We start from the raw sequence: 18,818 nt of genomic DNA, 5'->3' as shown, positions 1-18,818 counted from the left end.
TTTTTTTTCTCTTTTGCTGACTGTCGTAAGATTTCAGATGGTTTGAACCTGAAAAAGCAGCAGAGAAAAGAGGAAATAATCTTCACAGAGGGAACTGAAAATAAATAGCCTCACTTCCCAGCTGCCTTTTCTGCTTTTCTTTTCAGTCCTAACCCACTCCTAACCGTGACCTATGCAACAGAAGCATCAGTGGACCTGTAGACTAGATGACTGCAATTACAAACCACTGGTGTTTTGTGTCCTGTGATTGATACTCTATCACCTAGTTGCAGTGTGGCTACAATGTAGTTAACATACAGCAGTTCTTTAATATAATTACATATGAAACCACATCAACAACAATGATCATTTTCATTGTATCTCACTGAAAGTCAGTATTCTGCTCCTGGAATAAAATAGTTACAAAACTTTCACCAAAATATCTACAATAAAGAAAAATCAGAGATTTTATAATCAGAGAAAAAAAATTATAATCAGAGAAAAATAAAGGAAAACAGCAGCTGTAGTAAGAAGCCTAAAATGCAGTTATATTTGCAAGCTGTATGAAGTGGCAATAGTTAGTATTCCTAAAGAACACAGCTGGTGTATTATAAAAAAGTGAAAAATCTCTGTAATTGCAGCATAGCTGCAATTTAATTGTAATCACAAAGCTTGAAAAGTGTGCCTGAAGATTATCTTCCCACCTTTATTAAGTCTTTATTTTTTATCATGCAGAACATGAGGAAAGATGTTTCTAAGTTGTGGAAGCTTTGCACTTTGGGGCTGCTTAAAAAAACTTGTGCTTTTGATGGGTTTTTTGCAATCCTTGGGGTTTTTCTCCTCATTGAAAAACTTTTCCAAAATTAAATACTGCTTTTGTTTGTTTGCTTTTTGTTTGTTCAGGAAATATCTCATTTTGCTAACACACTACTAATATGGCCATGCTACTCTTTAAATACACAAATACACACACGAAAAAGGCCTCTGCCAGCTCCACATCCAAGGACACAGCTGGGTTCCAGCAAGGAGAGGGCAGGAAAAGTGGCCTTTCTCAGGAGATCCAGGCTTTCCTCATGAGAGCAGAGGCCATAAACCTTCACATTAGGCCTATTCTTGCTTTCAGGTGGGTAAAACAGACTTAAAATAACATGTTAGAAAGGTGGAGACAAGTCAATAGTCTGTGAGTAGCTGGCATTGCATTTCTAGAGAAGTCATTAAGGAGGTCAGGAGGGATTTGGTTTTTCTATTGACTACCATGTCTAGAAAATTATTTAATAGGAAGGCACAAGAAATCCTCTTTGACAGTCTCAGACCACCATGTCCTCACTTCTGATCAACGCTGGTGCATTTTTCACCTGTTCCAAATGAGGATTGTTTTCCAAGACACTAAGTACTGATTTAATCAGCACAACCAAATGATGGGGCTTGGATTCCAAGTAGACAGAAATGTCTTTGAGGCCAAATATGGACAAGATTTGAGGTTCATGCCACCAATATTTTAAACTGATTTCATGCCTAGCTGAAGGAAGTGCCCTATATATGGGAGAAGTTCTCAGTGGTGATTTCCATCATGTCAGCCCAGTTGTGCCTAGGAAACAAAAGCTCACATCAGAATGGGTTAATCAAAGCCAGGCAGCTTATTTTGTTGTTTTGTATTTTTTTATTATTTTAAAATTAATATGGAATTATGGACATCACCAAAACACTACTGCCCATTTGGATCCCCAGGTTGGAGTTTCTCTCTTCCTACTGGTCCCGAATGCAGTGGATTGAAACAAAAATCTTGTCTAAAAGCATCTTTAATCCCGAACTGCTAAATTTACCTATGACTTTAAAAAAAGAAGCCTGCATGCTAATCACATGTAAATGCTTTAACTGCTTTTGAACTTCTTTTTCTTTACGAATGCCTTATACATCTACCTCTGTCCTCCACCACACATCAATAGTTGATATTGTACTAATGGTGTAAGTCAGGAGTCACAAGACAGATGATACCAAAAAAACCTGCATTAAATTCATGCCTTGTCCCAGAGGAGTTGGGGTTTTTTTGTTTGGGTTTGTTTCGTTGTTTGTTTGGGTTTTTTATATATATGTTCCTCTTTTGAGTGTCTTCCTTAAACACTTTAAAAGTTAGAATAACACAGCTGAATCCTGGAAGGCTGAGACATGCAATTTCACATCCTCTAGCACTATAGTATTTAAATAGATAAGTGATCCATATACTTAAAGAAATCCTGGTTTCAGCACTATACAAAAACTAAGTAAGGGAAATCACCTCCTCTTTCTCAGTAGCTCTTGCAAGATGCTTTGCATCTCAGTAGCTGAACTTAGAAATATGGTCATGTTTCAGAAATAAGATTTTTACTCATCTGTTAAACAGGGTTTTGCTTAAAAAGCTCAGAAGAAATGCATATTGTCAACATGTCACAGGGCAAGTAAGTGTTGTAACTAACTAATAACAAAATTTTTAAATGCATATGGATACATTTAGCACCACACTTGGCATCATCTCAGTGCACTGCAGTAACATTAAATTGCTGGTTGAAAATAGATGGAAAACATGCAAGTCAAGCCTTGCACCATCAGCACCATTAGCACCTCTGTTTCACAACTGGGGCTTCATCTGTGGGAACTACTATCTTTTCAGTGGCAGGGACATAAAATATACAAACAGAGGTGATGTCATGCTTGTTACACGCTTGTTATTCACTAGCTGCAAGCGCTAAGAACATGTGCACAAGATATATATGGAGTGGGACTGATATCTAGAAGGAAAACACACTTCCCGTAGCAACCAGAGCCTCTAGAAATCCCCTGCACTGCACCCTCTGTCAGCTGGGTCCATGTGGCTGCTGTCTGAGAAGCAAAAGGGGAACAGGCAACCCCACCCGTGGAGGTGCAGCAGACCAGAGCAGAATGAAGCTACTGCTGCACCACCCTCCAAGGCTGTGAAGGTGGCAGAGGATGCTGTTCATCCGTGGTGTCATTTCTGCTACAGTGATATGATACACAAAACCCAACACTTCTGCTGCTTGCCAATAGCCTGGGATGGAAGTCCCTCTCTCCAGTGCCTGTAGCCAAGCCTCTGCTCATCTGCAGCACAGCTGTGCCCCAGCCTTTCCTCTAACCCTGGCTAGTCTCTTCCTACCCATTACCCTTCTTACCTCCTGTTTTCAATCTCTTCAACAGCTGCAAGGCCACTCCATCCGTCTTGGAGGTGTTCAAGGACAGGTTGGATGAGGGTTTGAGCAATGTGGTCTGGTGGGAGATCTTTATGCCCACAATAGGGGGGTTGGAACCAGACGATCTTTGATGTCCCTTCCAACTCAAACCATTCTGTAATTCTGTCCTCCCATGGCAGGGACATGTGACGTCTCTCTGATGCTTCCTGGTGTCCTTTGTTCCCTCTTTTCAGCTCCTGGCCCACAGTCACCACCTGTGATCATCAGGGAGCAGAGGATTTTGGAAGCAGTGGAGAAAAGAAGTCCTTCACCAGCAGCAGGAATCCTTCAGTGTATTTTGATAGGTAAAACTTTTCTCTTGGCCATCTCATCTGAAAAACTGGTTTATCATCCATTTCAACAGCACATAAGCACTGCATTAATGAACGTATCTTGACAAACTCTGTGTGACAAAATAAAGTATTACCTGAGACAGGTACAGCACAGGTGAGGAAAAGAAGAACTGAGATACCTGAGAAGAGATTTATGAATTTATCCACTGAGAAGCAGACATTTAGGGAGATTTCTTTCTTTTGTGAACCAGCTGAGCTGCTGAAACACTTGTAGAGAACAATGAACATTAGAGTTTAACTTGCCCATCTACCTTGGAAAAGTCTGAGAGGTTGATATCTGGATCCCAAATGCTATTGAAAAGAGCATTACATGATGTCTCCAAAGGCAGTGACAAAGCTCACTGGTGTTGTTTCCAAGTCCCAGGTTAGCGGCTGAACCACCAGGAAACCCTGGCACTAGGAAATCTGCTGGATCTTGTACTTTAAATCACAGGGGTGCAACAGGGTGTGAAAGGTCTTTTGTTTTAAACTCACCTCATAGAGAGAATGCAGACTTGACTGACTGGTGCAGTCCTCTACAGAAAAATTAAAATTCATGGTGTTCTTACCACAGATCATCCACATCCAGTTGCCTTATTTATTCATCAAAACTAATGCTCTGAAACTGCAGAATCAGAGGCAGACAGCCCAGAGGGTACGGGCTATGACAAGTCAGAGACAAGATGTCCCTCCATGGTAAATAGTGCTCCAACAAATTACAAATGTAGCGCAGAAGCTCAGAGGAGTGCAGGGATTGCTTGGTTTCAATTTGACTTTCACAGCTAGCATGGCAGCATGATACTTTTTTTTTATGCATATGTTCAGCGAGTTTATGTTACAAGGTGGCAAACCCTACTGAAAGGCAGAGAATGGTCCCCTTCAAGTGGGAGATGTGGGCTGGCTCAGCCTGGCCTCCGAAAACTGTGGTGTTTGCAGTGAACTGGCAGGTATGCACATCCCCTCCTGCCTGAAAAAAGAAAGCAGCAGTCACTGCTCAGAGAAAGGAAACTTGTTGCTTTTCTTCAGGTGGCAAACTAATAATGGTTATTTATGCTTCATAGTGTTGTAGTATCTCGGACCCTGTACCAGTCATTAAGGCTCCAGTGTGCTGGACAACCTGCAAGCAGACCAAGCAGTAATTCAGACTTTACATAAAACCTCTGGTAAGGGCTAGGAAAGAAAAATGAAAAAAATTGGTGATCAAGTGCACACACTGTTCAGTTTCTGAAATGCAGACGGAATTTTCCATTTCCAATGGGCTTTTATTCAGGTTGCTCATCCTGGTGTGGTGCCCTGTGGTCTATCCCAGACACTCATGTGCATGCACATACGCAGCCTCATCTGCTAACAAATTTCTTTACATCATCACTTACCAGTTCACTGGTTGCAAAGGGGATAATCTGTGTTCCCTGACCAAAACCTGTGAACTCACTACAAAATTCTCAACCTTATTTTCAGATAAAATACCAGCATCTCTGTACCATACAACAACATTAAGGGCAAAGAGAGGTATGCCCCAAAAATGAAAAGTAGGATTCAAATTCAGGGGAACACCCAGCAAATAAAGGAACCAGTTTATGTGTTTCTAATGAAGTTAAAGATTAATGGGAAAGATCATAAACAGAGAACATGAGGAATCATGTATGGTTTGCATTGTGCATTGAATTAACCTGCTGAGTATTGCATAAAGCTCAGAGTAAATTAACTACACCAGGGAGCTCTTGGATATTCTTGAATCGTAGCAAAGCAGCTGCATGTCATTATTTCCCACTGACAGTCTAACTGGATGTATATTCAACTCATTTTTAAGAAAAGTATTTTCTGTACTCAAATGGCAAACAAATCACTGATTAAATGGAGAGATAGCATACCCAGATGATTTGCATCTATCTAACAGCACCTCAAGTCATGTAATTATTCATTGTAACACCACTGTGAAGGGCTTGAGCTGAAATTCCCCAAAGCCAGAGCTAGTAATTGCTGCAAAATGAGGTTACTAATTTATTCTTTAGTATAACCCCCCAAAGGGATGTTGTGATGCCTGAAGGCTCCCAGTCTCCAAAACATGAGTGAATTTAATTCTAGCCTTTTCCATGTTATTTTGTGTTTACTGAGATGAAAGTGTTTTGTGGGAGCTTTTTCCTCCCAAACCTGTGTCTATGAAACCACTTTCACTCCACATCTATAGAAACCAGGGGACAGACAAGGCCAGTACCAGAGTGATGTCCCCTAAGTCCTCATTGCTTGGCCTTCACAGAGAGATGCAGCAGACCCACTGCTGACAACTGCACTCCTGGCACCAGTGTTTGCATCCCAGCTCTGCAACACAGGGCTTTGCTCCTAGACCTGCAGAGGGATAACTTTTTCCACATCCACAAAGGATCCTCCTCACAGGAGCACTGGGGGTGAGACAACAACTCCAAACCTGCATAGTGGCAATGGCTGGCAGGATAGGCAAGCTGTGACTGCTTCTCAGCAAGCTTAAAAATTACATTTATGTGATAGATATTTGAGAGAGGGAGGCATTACTAGTCATGGCTTGGAGTAGGGACAGGTAAAAATTGAAGAAAATATGACTTGGAATGGAAAATAATTTGGCTTTTGGCACTTTTTTTTTTTTTTTTTTTCAATATTTATTGATGATTGCTCAGACACATTTGTTTCTAACTGCTGCACATCCTCAGAAAGCACTGTGGTTAATTGTCTCCCATTCCACTGACAACCTTCACCGCTGACTCCTCAGATGCAATGGTGAAGGTTGTCAGTGGAATGGGAGACAACCACTGCTGAAACATGGGAAAAAAGAGAAAAAGAAATCTCTAAGTCCCAGATGGTGGATATTCCTAATGGTCTCAAGGTCCAAATAAGTGTGTTCCCTATTCTTCATTATTTGCTACCTACTCAACAGATGAGAGTCCTGCATAAGCAGATATATTTAAGAAAACTTTTGAAAAACAGTCCGAAGGAATGTCTCAAAATAAAACTCCCTCCTACTTCCCATCTCCCAGAAGCTGGTCTGACCAGTCCAAAATTACAGGCTGAGGAGTCAAGAAAAAGGAACCCCTTCCAACCTATATCTGCTGTCAAGTGATGAGAAAGATGAGGTTTCAGAGATTTTCAGCTGCATAAGAAATGCTTCCCACAGCAGAGCCTTCTTATCATTCTATTGCAAGGGTTGGAACTGAGTACACTGGAGTGTCCCATCATTGCCTGTAACACCACAAGTGAGAAATAAAGAGACACCAAGGGCTGTGGCCTGCCTGCTCCCAAACCAAACCTGAAGCTTCAGACTGCAGTGGACAGAACTGCCTCATGAATCTAGGACGTGTATACAGGATGATGTCAGAGTACAGCAGCTGTGCCAAACCCCACCATCTCTCCCCAATTCCCCACCACCACCACCACAAACCTCAGTCAGATAAAAGTTTCCTTCATGCTGGAGTTGGAATTTAGCTGGAGCAAAGACCAAGAAATCTCATTTCTTGTTGTTTGAATAAGGAGAAACATTCCTGGTATCCTGGCAGGGCAAGTTTGCTCTGCCCTGCCTGCTTCTGTGTCAAGGGAACCAGCTGTAGAGACAGGATGTTTGGCTCAGATTGTTCCCTGTAATTACCCAGGCTATCTCTTGTTTACCTTGGTAGAAACACCAGCTCACACAGAGCATGGAGTGTGCACCTCTGTTTTACCTGCACTGGCAAAAACACCTAGTGAAGATCAAGAGATTAAAAATAAAGCTTTTTCAGCTTTCTGGCCACGCTGCTCTGAAAACCCTCAGAATTTGGGAACAAAGATGTGCAGAGACAAGCCTGAGATGCTTCAAGCAGCTGCCAGTATTGCCAGCTCATCATCTTCCAGCTGCACTGAGCCAAGAGGGAAGATGCAATATCATCACCCTCTTTTTAAAAAGGGCTGATGAAACCACAGCGTGGTTACCCTGCTACAGAGGGGCTCCTCAACAAGCACAGCTCTTGAAAGGCAACATTGCTGTAGGGGACCAAGGGATCTGCTGGGCTGTGGTTGAGGTTTCTGGCATGGGTAAGGAGAGGTCCTTCCCCCACCCACCAGCAAGTTCCTCCAAAGCTGTGAACTGCCACATTGCTTTTCAGAGAACAAGAAAGCTGGTGAGGGACTTTTTAGGATGCCAGGTAGTAATAAGACCAGGGGGAGTGGATCCAAACTAGAGGAGGGCAGATTTAGATTGGAAGTTAGGAAGAAGTTCTTCACCATGAGGGTGGTGAGACACTGGAACAGGTTGCCCAGAGAGGTGATGGAAGCCCCATCCCTGGAAGTTTTATGGCCAGGCTGGACAGGGCTCTGAGCAACTGGATTCAGCGGGAGGTGTTCCTGCCCATGGCAGAAGGGTTGGAACTGAATGATCTTTAAGGTCCCTTCCAACCCTGAAAATTCTATGATTCTATGATTTTGGCCGCTATAAGCAGTACTTGCCAGCTATGCTGCATACAGTCTTTTGCAGACCTATTCTACCTCCAGTAATCCCAGGTGATAGCTGAACCCCTGTTTTTAGGGTGTCACGTGTTTATAGTGCCTAATACCTGCCCAGCAGCAGTTTGGCCACACTTAGGATTTACATCCCAACAGCCTGACGCAAGAAACTTCACCATTTTTTTTTAGTAGCAATCATCTTAAAGATTGCTTGGGGGACACGTTGCAGGCTCTCCAGCTTTGCTGAGGGGTGAGGAGAAAGGGGAACAGGAACAGCACGTCTGTCCCTTTCCAGCCTGATGATGCCATCAGCCCACCCACCTCCAAACTTAGATGCTAGAGTCCTGGTCACTCCTGGTATTAGCCAGAACAGACAGGAGAGGAGGAGGGCTCCTCTTGGTCTCTCACACGTGCCTGTGCTCTGCTGTGTGTTGGTGAGCCAAACCTGACATGCTCAGCCCTCCCATGCAAGGTGGGTAATGGGGCTGACACAAGTGAGTCTCCAGGAGACACAGCTGGGCTTTAAGCAGTCTGTCATCCAAACCCAAAAAATGTGGGCAGCGAAACTTCAAGCCTTCTTCATCTGTGTATGAAGTCTTACACCTGGAAAAGAACAACCCCAGGTACCAATATAGGTTGGGACTGAGCTGTTGGAGAGTAGCACAGGTGAAAGGCACTGGTGGATGGAAGGATGACCATGAGCCAGCAATGTGTTCTTGGGGCCAAGAAGGCCAATGGCATCCTGGGGTGCATTAGAAGGGGAGTAGTTAGTAGGTCGAGAGGGGTTCTTCTCCCCCTCTACTCTGCCCTGGTGAGGCCATATCTGGAATATTGTGTCCAGTTCTGGACCCCTCAGTTCCAGAAGGACCCGGAACTGCCTGAAGGAGTCCAGTGCAGAGCGACCAAGATGATGAAGGGAGTGGAACATCTCCCTTATGAGGAAAGGCTGAGGAAGCTGGGTCTGTTCAGCTTGGAGAAGAGGAGAATGAGGGGTGAGCTCACCAATGTTTATAAATATATAAGGGGAGACTGCCAGGAGAACAGAGTCAAGCTTTTCTCCAGTGTGACTAACACCAGGACAAGGGGCAATGGTTATAAACTGGAGCACAGGTGGTTCTGTATAAATATTAGGAAGAATTTTTTCACTGTGAGGGTTACAGGGCACTGGAACAGGCTGCCCAGGGAGGTTGTGAAGTCTCCTTTCCTGGAGGCATTCAAAGCCCACCTGGATGCGCTCCTGGGGGACCTCCTACAGGGGACTCTGCTCTGGCAGGGGGATTGGACTCAATGATCTTTCGAGGTCCCTTCCAACCCCTAACTTTCTATGATTCTTTGTCCAGGTGGAGGAAGGGAAGTGCAGGAACCATTGTAGAAGCACAAGGATAATTTTAACAAAATAATTTCTGAGGTTCAAAACCAAGGCATTTTGTTCCCAAGGTACAATTATTATTGAAATCATTGTGTACTTTTTTTTTTTTAAAAAAGGTGTTTTCTTTCTAGTTGAAGCCCAATTTGCCTCAGGACAAAAGTTACAGAAGTACAGACTAGGACTACAGTTTCTGCTGTACCACTGCAGTGTCTGATTTTTGCAGTCTCTTATCCATTTTTGTTGTTCTTCCTTTGTGTAGTTTCCATGGTCCCATCCCTTGCCTGTTTTCCATCCTACAAGAACACTGGAGTTTTCCCTCTCTACTCTCTGCTCCTTGACTTGCTCCTGCACAGGCAAAACCACCAGCCAGACCACAGCAGCTTACAAGATCCATGTTGTCAGAATTCAAACTTCAAAGCAGATAAAAGCAGTTTCCCTGAACCCTGCTTACTTCACAGATAAAAAAAGGCTGTTTTCCCACATAGCACTTAACTACAAGAATCACAGACAATATGAACAGTCCAGCAGAAAAATGTGATCCATTTTACAACTTTAACTTCTCCAGTTTTTTACTGTAGAGCAAGACTACAGTGCAATAAACATCACTGGAGAAAGCAGTGATGTTTCAAGCATAAAACCAGCACAAAGACTACAGTAGCTATTTAAGCTCTCAAAATACAGTTTTTTGTTTACAGGTGTCAGATTCCCAAGGACAAATATCCATCTCGCTTATAATTTTATTTCCTGAGTTGTAATTTATCTACTGAAAACAGAGCTCATTCCCGTATGCATCAACTCTTCAAAAATACCTTTTTCTTCCTCCCCCTTTTAGATAAAAACCCATACCAAGGATTTCAGATTCCGTTTTTTCACCCACAGTGACAAAACAAAACCTCAGGTTTGCAGACAAGCTCTCAAGATACTAGGTTTCCAACACTGCATCTACCCTTAGAAGTTTTTCATGGGACAACATAGAACAGCAGTATTTTCTTTTCTTTGAAACAGGTAATCCTGTGTAACAGCAAATAAATAATCACTTTTCCCTCTTTGCAAGAGGGATTTATGCAAGATCCTGACTTTCACAGGAGTGCATGATAGAAATTGTGGGTTTTTTTTCCAAATATCTACTTCAAAACTGACACAACCTGTGATCTCAGGAGTTCAGTCCCTTTGCTGTTCTTGGCAAAATGAGCCACTTACAATGCAGTTGGACCACTCCTGACATAAGCATAAAATGCTTTCTTGATCCTTCCTACTGGGACACTCTTGGACAATCTTACTTTTTCCTTAGGTTACTTTGAGACTAGCTCCTGTTTGCTTGAAGCCAGATGGGTACCATCTGGTAAAAAAAAATAAATTTTTCTGTTGCTCTGATGACTGAGTAGATTCTAAAGAGTTGTAGAATTAATAAAAAAACAACAAACAAATCATACTTTCAACAGAAATAAAAGCCCACTGTATGACACTCATCAAATATCTGTAACCACCCACCTCTGATGCCACTCTGCAATGACTTGGGGCTTGCTGTAAAAATATACTGAGGGAGAGGACAAAAAAAAAAAGAAATCCCACATTATCAGCAGGAATTCTGTTAATTGTCACTGAAAGCCTTTCACTAAATCATTTCCTCTCCTCTGAATCCAGCTGGAAGCATTTGCCAGCACCAAGGCAGACACACAATTGCCCAGCCCCACCACGCACAGGCAGACAAACGGAGGAAACTGCGTCCTATCATAAATCTGTCAGTCATGTACCAAATGGGTATCATGAGGGTTGGGTTGTTTTCTTTTCCCCTCCAATTATCACTTGGCAGACACACAGAAGCAGAGGCCAGAGATAAAGTATTTGTATCATAGGCTTTTTCTGGGTTTTTTTGTTGGGTTTTTTTTTTTTTTTTGGGTGGTCCAGTCCCATAAATTCAACTTCTTGCAAATGTGATGCCAGAGCAATGCAAGAGGCTGATCCCTTAAGGAGGGGATCAGAGAGAGCTCAGCAGCCTCTAGACAAGCTCTGCTGCTGCTCTGCAGGTCTAGTTACAAAAAAATTAAAGAAAAAAAAAAGGGGGAGGGGGGAAGGAGGGGAAGAGGGGAGAGAACAAGGGGAGAGAACAAGGGGAGGGAAAGGGGAAAGAGGAGGAAGAGGCAAAGTGAAGAAAAAGGAAAAATGTGAGTAAAAGAAAAAAAAAGGAAGAAAAAAGGAAAAGGTGGTTAAAATTTTTAAAAGGAAGGGAAAGGAAAAGAGAAAAAACAGGGGCAAAGGGGGAGGATTTCTCCTTTAAAAAACAACCCCCCCCTCCCTATACTTCTGCCCTTTAGATGTTTTCAGTAGATGAACTAAAGATTGATGATAGCAAGAAGTATGAAGTTAATTTATTTAATGCAAGTTGATTGTCATTGTTTTGACATGTCCAGACCAAGTGAAGTAATAGGTAAATAGAAACAAAATAAACAAAGAGAACATCCGTGAGTTTCAGTGACAGAAGCACCATATCCAGACTCCTTTTCCCACCCAGTCTGTCTTGAGGAAAAAAGTCAACATTTGCCCAGTGGCCTGGAGCTCGATTAGAGAGAGATAAAGAGAGGTACAGCCACGAAACCAACCAGCCTGGTGAAGCCCACAGGACACACCAAGAGTTGGAAGGGAAATGGAGACACCAAGAGGTAAACAGCAGGAGCTACAAAGGATTTTGGGGAAACAGGGAGGTCCAGCATGAGGGCAAGGGGCGTCCAGGCCAGGGTTGGACCTGGGACCTGGGCAGCAAAATGTGAGGAAAGCCTATGGGTGTGGGAAGGGTCCTTTAGGCAAAAGGTTTGGATGCTGGAGGTTGCTAGGCAGGGTCTGGGTGGCTGCACAACAACAGTCATCCAAAAAAAAAAAAAAAAAAAATCATTGAAATGCTCTGGTGGTTTCTGCCGGGGGCAAAACAGGCAAAGGCAAAGGCTGGCAGCTGAGGCAGGATTGAAACCCAACTCCCCTGGCTCCCGGACCAGCACCCAGCCAGGAGGTCGGGGTGATATTCTCCTCCTGCTTTCAAAAGGAAACAACTGCAAAATCTGTTACCACGGCAACTTTTAAAGTGGCAACTCTTGTAGGAACAAACATTACGTATGCAAATAAAAGCATCCAGGCACAACAGTCGGGGAAAAAAAGGGGGGGGGGGGGGGGAAAGGGAAAAGAAAAGAAGAGAGAGGAGAGGAGAGGAGAGGAGAGGAGAGGAGAGGAGAGGAGAGGAGAGGAGAGGAGAGGAGAGGAGAGGAGAGGAGAGGAGAGGAGAGGAGAGGAGAGGAGAGGAGAGGAGAGGAGAGGAGAGGAGAGGAGAGGAGAGGAGAGGAGAGGAGAGGAGAGGAGAGGAGAGGAGAGGAGAGGAGAGGAGAGGAGAGGAGAGGAGAGGAGAGGAGAGGAGAGGAGAGGAGAGGAGAGGAGAGGAGAGGAGAGGAGAGGAGAGGAGAGGAGAGGAGAGGAGAGGAGAGGAGAGGAGAGGAGAGGAGAGGAGAGGAGAGGAGAGGAGAGGAGAGGAGAGGAGAGGAGAGGAGAGGAGAGGAGAGGAGAGGAGAGGAGAGGAGAGGAGAGAAAACAGACAGACTAATATTAGCAAAAATAAGAGCCTGAACTAAGTCTCATTGATCCATAGCTAGGTCTCTAAATAAATAGTTTTCTCTCCAGAAGCTTTGAAGGACTGCAAGAAAACTCGACCTTTTCCTAAAAACTTAGATAGTTTATCTGATGCTTCATCAGAGCCTCAAAACATAATGCTGAGATACGTCTTTGAAAATGCAGCCTCACAAAGACTACTTCTGTCTTTATAGGAGCAGCTACTAAGCTAAGCTTAAAAGCTTTTTTACACTATTTCATGCATAATTCCATATCAGGCAAGAGGCACTTGTACAAAATAAGTTGTTTGGGTTTTCTCTCACCTCCCTGAATTCAACATAATTTATAGTCTGGGGTTAATGCTTACTGTATTGTACATCCCTCTTTGCACCAGAGTGTAGGTTAGGCACAGGACACAGTGTACTTCTTGGCCTCATCTTACGTTCAAAGAATATTTTAAAACTCGACCAACTAAGGGACACAAATTTGTGCTTCTGTTCAGAGAAGATCCCTTATCAGAGAGCTAAAAATGTGTCGGAGGAGCTGTGCTGTGCAAGGCTGCAGTGCATTGATAGGGTGCTTCCCCCAGGCTTGACTCCAGCTCCCTCACTTTCCTTAGTTTTAAATTCACTCAAAACCTCAAGAGCTGCCTTTTTTCCCCACCCCCTTTTTTTTTTCTATTACACTGAAAAGCCTTAATAAAGACCCTGAACACCTTTAACATAAGTCATACACATACTTACCAGTATGGAACAAGTCTTAACCCACTCTAAAACTTTGACAAATTGTTTTCCTTTAATTTCTAGCATATTAAGTCTTTAGAGATTATATTAAATCCCCTGTCAAAAGCCCTGGCTTCATTACTGATAAATCATAAGATTCCACAAAGACATGAAAGTAAACTCTCTCTGTAGAGGCCTCAATACCTCTACAATCATCACTTTCACACACTAGACAACACTTTTCCTGAGCTGTGGTGTTCCAGCATTTGATTTCACCTACAACAGGCAGAAGATTGGCATAAACCAGGGAAAAAAAAAAAAAAAGATATAAGGATCCTACAGGTAGTTATGGGCCGGGCCAGCCCAGCTGAAAGGAAGCTGTCAACATTGTCTTCAAGCCAAGAATGAACATAAACACTACTACTGTAACCATCATAACATTTCCTTTATTTTAGAAAGAAAAGTATTTTTAAGTGATATTGCTCTTCCCCCCCCTCCTTTTGTTGCTTCTTTGCAACAGAGGCAGCCTAAAGTGTTTTTGTTAGAACAAGGGTATTTATTCTGCTCAAGTGTTCTTAGAAACAGTAGGAACAGCTCACCCAGATGGCCCTGAGGGATGCAGAGAACAAGTATCTTTTTTTTTTTTAAAAAAGGAAGGCTTCCAGAAACTAATCTTCCACCTTGGTGTCAGGAGGAAATGAATTTTGTGCAATTGCAGCCTGCCTGCCCACTCTGAGAACTCCATCCTCTCCCCAGCCAGAAACAACTGACCCCAGTGACAGCCTGTTTAGAGCATTTGGAAGGGGAGTTGGTTTTTTGTTTGTTTGCTGTTTTTTTTAACTAGAAGTTGGGTAAAGGAGAGAAATCCAGACCTGTGCTTCAGTTTAGTGAGGGCAAAGGAGAGTTCCACTCGATTCCTCGTTACCCTCCTCCCTGGATGCTGCAGCAGAGAACAAATCTGAGATCATTGAGACACAAAAGGGAACTGCAAAAAAACTTGAAGGAAACCAGACTCCATTAGCACTACTGCTCAGACAGCAATTTGTTTAGTTAATTGCCAAAGTAAAACAAACACAGAAAGAAAACCATCTGGGGTGAAATACTGGTAAGAGGGATCTGGCTGTAAATTTCCTTCCTATCCCCCCCATCAGTCAACAGCCTCTCAGTTTCTGCAACACAAGGAAGGAGCAAGGGTTTCAGCTGTTACTTGTTTGTTTTTTAAAGAGGACACTTTAGGACTGGCTTTGAAAAGAACACACAGGGGTGAAAGAAGGGCAAACAGAGCAGTTGCTCCATTTTCAGCTATTTGGGGAAAGAGATGCTCTGCACACCCTGACCCCAGTCCGCATCTCCTCCATCAGGCAACACTGCCCACTCCTCCACATCTCTCTCATTACCTTCAGGCAGGGCTGGATTAACTCTCCTTGTATGAAAGATCCACATCTGATCACAGGAAAATGTGATTTTTTTCCTTCTTTCCTTTGCTTTCAGCAAAGCAGACAGGAATCGTTTAATATAAAAACAGAGCAATGGCAACAGCATCTGTATTAGCAGAGGGACAGAGCTGGATTTAACAGGGAGCTTTGGCCCAGATTTGGGGCTGGTGCCAAGGCAAGGGAGCCCTGTCCCAAATTGTCACATCAGCTCAGAGCAAGGCTAAACCGAGCCCATTGAGTGGGACAAAAAAACATTATGAGGTTATTATAGCAACTTGTTTGAAAATCTGCTGTGGGAAGCCAGTAATGCCAGCTGAATGCAAAAAGCCTGGCCTGGAGAGCAGCAGCAGGCACCATAAATAAGGTTCTGTCAGTGAAGCCATTATAAAGCTTGTGTTCCTTGTTCAGTATGTCAGCCATCCACTTTTAAGAAATAAAAATTTTTAAAAAAATTAAAAAAAAAAAAAAAAAAAAAAAAAAAAAAATCACACGAGAACTTAGCTCACCAGCCTCCATCCTATCCTGGTGTTTGTACTAAACCTCTGCTCTTGCTCCATTTGCCTGGAAGAGTAGTATCAGCTGACAGGATTTCTAAAAGCCCTTTTGAAGTGATGCCCCATGTTTTTATTAACAGCTGGAGACAGATGCAGGCAGCTTTAAAGATTTGCCTATCTCACAATTCATCTAACAAAAGGTGTAAAGCCAAAAGCCCTGCTTTATGGGCAGCTCTGGCATTGTCTTCTGTCTCCATTCATGCAGAGCATTAAAAACAAAACTTTTCTGACACAGAATATCTTTATTCAAGACAATCTACTGACCTTTTCCTTATTAAATGGCTAATAAGTTAGAAAAGCCCAAAATTTAATGTCATTTAAAGTTTTATCAAAAGATGATTATCAAAGAAAGGAAACTTTGAATTTAATCAGTTTTTCTCACTTTGAAATATGTTGAAATGGAAAAAAAAATTACAGCACTTTAAAAAACGAAATTTTCTTCTCCCTAGGAAAATAAAAATCTAACATGAAATAACCAGGGCTTGTCTGAGCAGGAAAGTTTTATCTGCTAACTATATAGCTGTAACCATGTAAGCACCTGTACTTTTACTACAACCTCTTGCAACTCAAACTGTTTGCAATGTCTTGTGCTAGGCTTTAAAAAGGAAAATAAAACCATAATTTGAAAGAAAACACATGCCTGTAGTGAAACAGGAGTGTTCACATGGGTAGTTAAAACCAAATTTAACCCTGGTATAAATTCACACTTTGGCTTTCATGTTTTAACTTTCCCACGTATACAATTTCTGAGAGAAAACATGAGGGTTTGAGAGGGAAGTGGGGTGAGAAGTGAAACTGCTTTCCCAGTGCAAAACAGAATGAGAAGTAGAAGCAAGTAAAGACAAGATTTAAGAAGCAGCTTTCCCTCAGATGTTGTTCCTCTGTCCTTTCCACTCCTTCCCCCCTTCGTTTCAAAATAAGAGAAAAAGAAAATCTGAAGCAGCAACTGAAAGATAAACACCAGCATGTCTAAAATTCACAAAACTGTGGATTTTTTTATTCTTAAGTAAGAAAAGGCATAAAAAGAAACCCAACTCCTTGTCTGACCCATTGTAGTTACCAAAATCTTGACTTCCTCCATCATTTTCACTAAGCTACACCAGACATCTGCCATTTGGCCCTACTGAGTATGTAAGGGGGGAAACAACACCCCAGTGATGACACTGGACTTCTTCCACATCAAAAAATAAAGTGTGCATCCTCCTTCAACACAGCCCTACCTCTGCATAGAGCTGGGTGAGATGTTAAAAAAAAACCAAAAAAACAAAAAACCTATCAAACAAGAGTGAGGTAAAACAAACCCTTCTTGGATATCAGTGTGCCTTGTGCCCCAAGGCTTTTTATCCCTGTATCGAGAGGGTGTGTTACCATGGCATTCAAGTTCTGGCTGGCCTGTCACACAGGAGTGACATCAGTTTAGACACACAGGAACATACAGGCTCCATTCTTTGCCTTTATGTCTTTCCCAACACCCGGTTACCAGGTTTCTGTCTTCCAGAAACAGACCATATGTTTATTGCAACAGCCCAAACAAAAACATCTCCCACCAACAGCAAATTCACAGGCGCCTCTCTGTGGGTAACCCAGCAACTCCAGCACAAGAATCTCCCTGAAGTATAAGGGAAGTCAAAGGAAGAAGGTAGAAAACCCCAACACTGAACAATTCAGCAGAAAATGGGCTACCACCAGACTTGCTGTTATGGCAAAGAAAACCATTCTGAAACTGCCTGGCAAGTTATCAAAGTGTAGGCTCCAGGGCTGTCAGCACGCTCAGCTTCAGACATTCAAAAATATCCTGAATCCCACCTCCCTAGGAGGACCCAAATAATTATTTTTAAGTCACCCTCTTCTTGCTGACTTCTGGAGGGATATCATGCAAATATCTGTTTCCTTTGCAGCAGGGAAGGCAGCTGGAATATCAACATGTCTTAAAAGGAAGTTAAAATTGCCAAGCAATTACTTAACTCCAGGTGCTGGGGCTTGAATAGATACAAAAAATTGCATTAAAAAAACATTGATTTTGTGGGAGAGGCAACAAACCCCACCCATTCTAGGCTATTTTGGAAATTTCAGGAGCCCCTAAAAGCCCCTCCAACCTGGACATTGTCCAGGAAAGGACTGGACATTTGCTCCTCCTTTCCTCTAAGCAGGAGTGACAAGTGAGAGCCCTAGGCAGGGCCAGTACAGGGAAACAAGACAGCCATGACTTCCATTTTACAAGATTCTGTTTCCCCTCCCTTGTGTGATGAATGCCTGTCCTGGAAAGAGAGAAAGAAAAAGAGGGGGAAAAAAGGAAATTAGAAAGAAAAAAAGACAAAAAGAAAAAAAAGTGTATCCCTCAGTTGTGTTCTTTGGTGTTGCAGATAGACTGAAGTTTGGGGTTTAAGTTGTTTTTTTTCTCCCAGATTCAGAATCTTATCTGTGTAAATGTAGTGCAGACTTGTACGAGAGAGATTGTCTAAAATGAAGCAAATTAAGTAAACCATTTCTGTCTTTACAAGTACTTACAGGTGTCCCCAAAAGATCCTGTTTTATACAGGTGAGCTTTGGATTACACTTACCCACCTTCATCCATGTACCTGGTTCAACTGAGTCTGGCCATGAAAATAGTGGAGAATGAAGTAATTCCATAAAACTTTTGATATTTCTTAGTCCTGGTTGGGGAAAAAACAAACTATGAGCCAGTAATTGTTGCTTCTAGGCAAACTACATTTGTTCACAAATTTTCCTGCACTTAACCATGGAGTGGCACTTTAAATGGCTTCAGTTTTTAAAAGGCATTTACCCAATCGACTGCCACGTGCTTCTGTTGCAAATGAGCTAGAAAAATTAATTATGAGCTCAGTGAGAGTACTACAGAGAGAAATACAGGAAGACTCCAGAGAGTTTTTTTAAAAATAATTATTTTAAGCTTCCCCATGTGAAAATTTAGTAAGTTTTTATCCAGGGCGCCAAAATAGCAGGGAATGTGAAAATATTCTGCCTCGCCTGACCACGTACAGAGCAAATATCTGATATTTGCTGCTGTCAAAGCCAGTAGGTGAAAAGTTACTAAGAAGGAATCCAAATGGGTGAAGCACTCACTGGCATTTCCCTGCTTGAAAATGCAGGTGGGTCCGTGGGTTTTGGATCACTGAACTGAGGCAGATGTTGCACTTCTGGAGGTGTTTT

Source organism: Calypte anna, chromosome 1 (genome assembly GCF_003957555.1).
Source record: "Calypte anna isolate BGI_N300 chromosome 1, bCalAnn1_v1.p, whole genome shotgun sequence".
Lineage (NCBI taxonomy): Eukaryota > Metazoa > Chordata > Aves > Apodiformes > Trochilidae > Calypte > Calypte anna.
The sequence above is the reverse complement of the archived record's forward strand: the minus strand, read 5'-3'. Positions refer to the sequence as shown.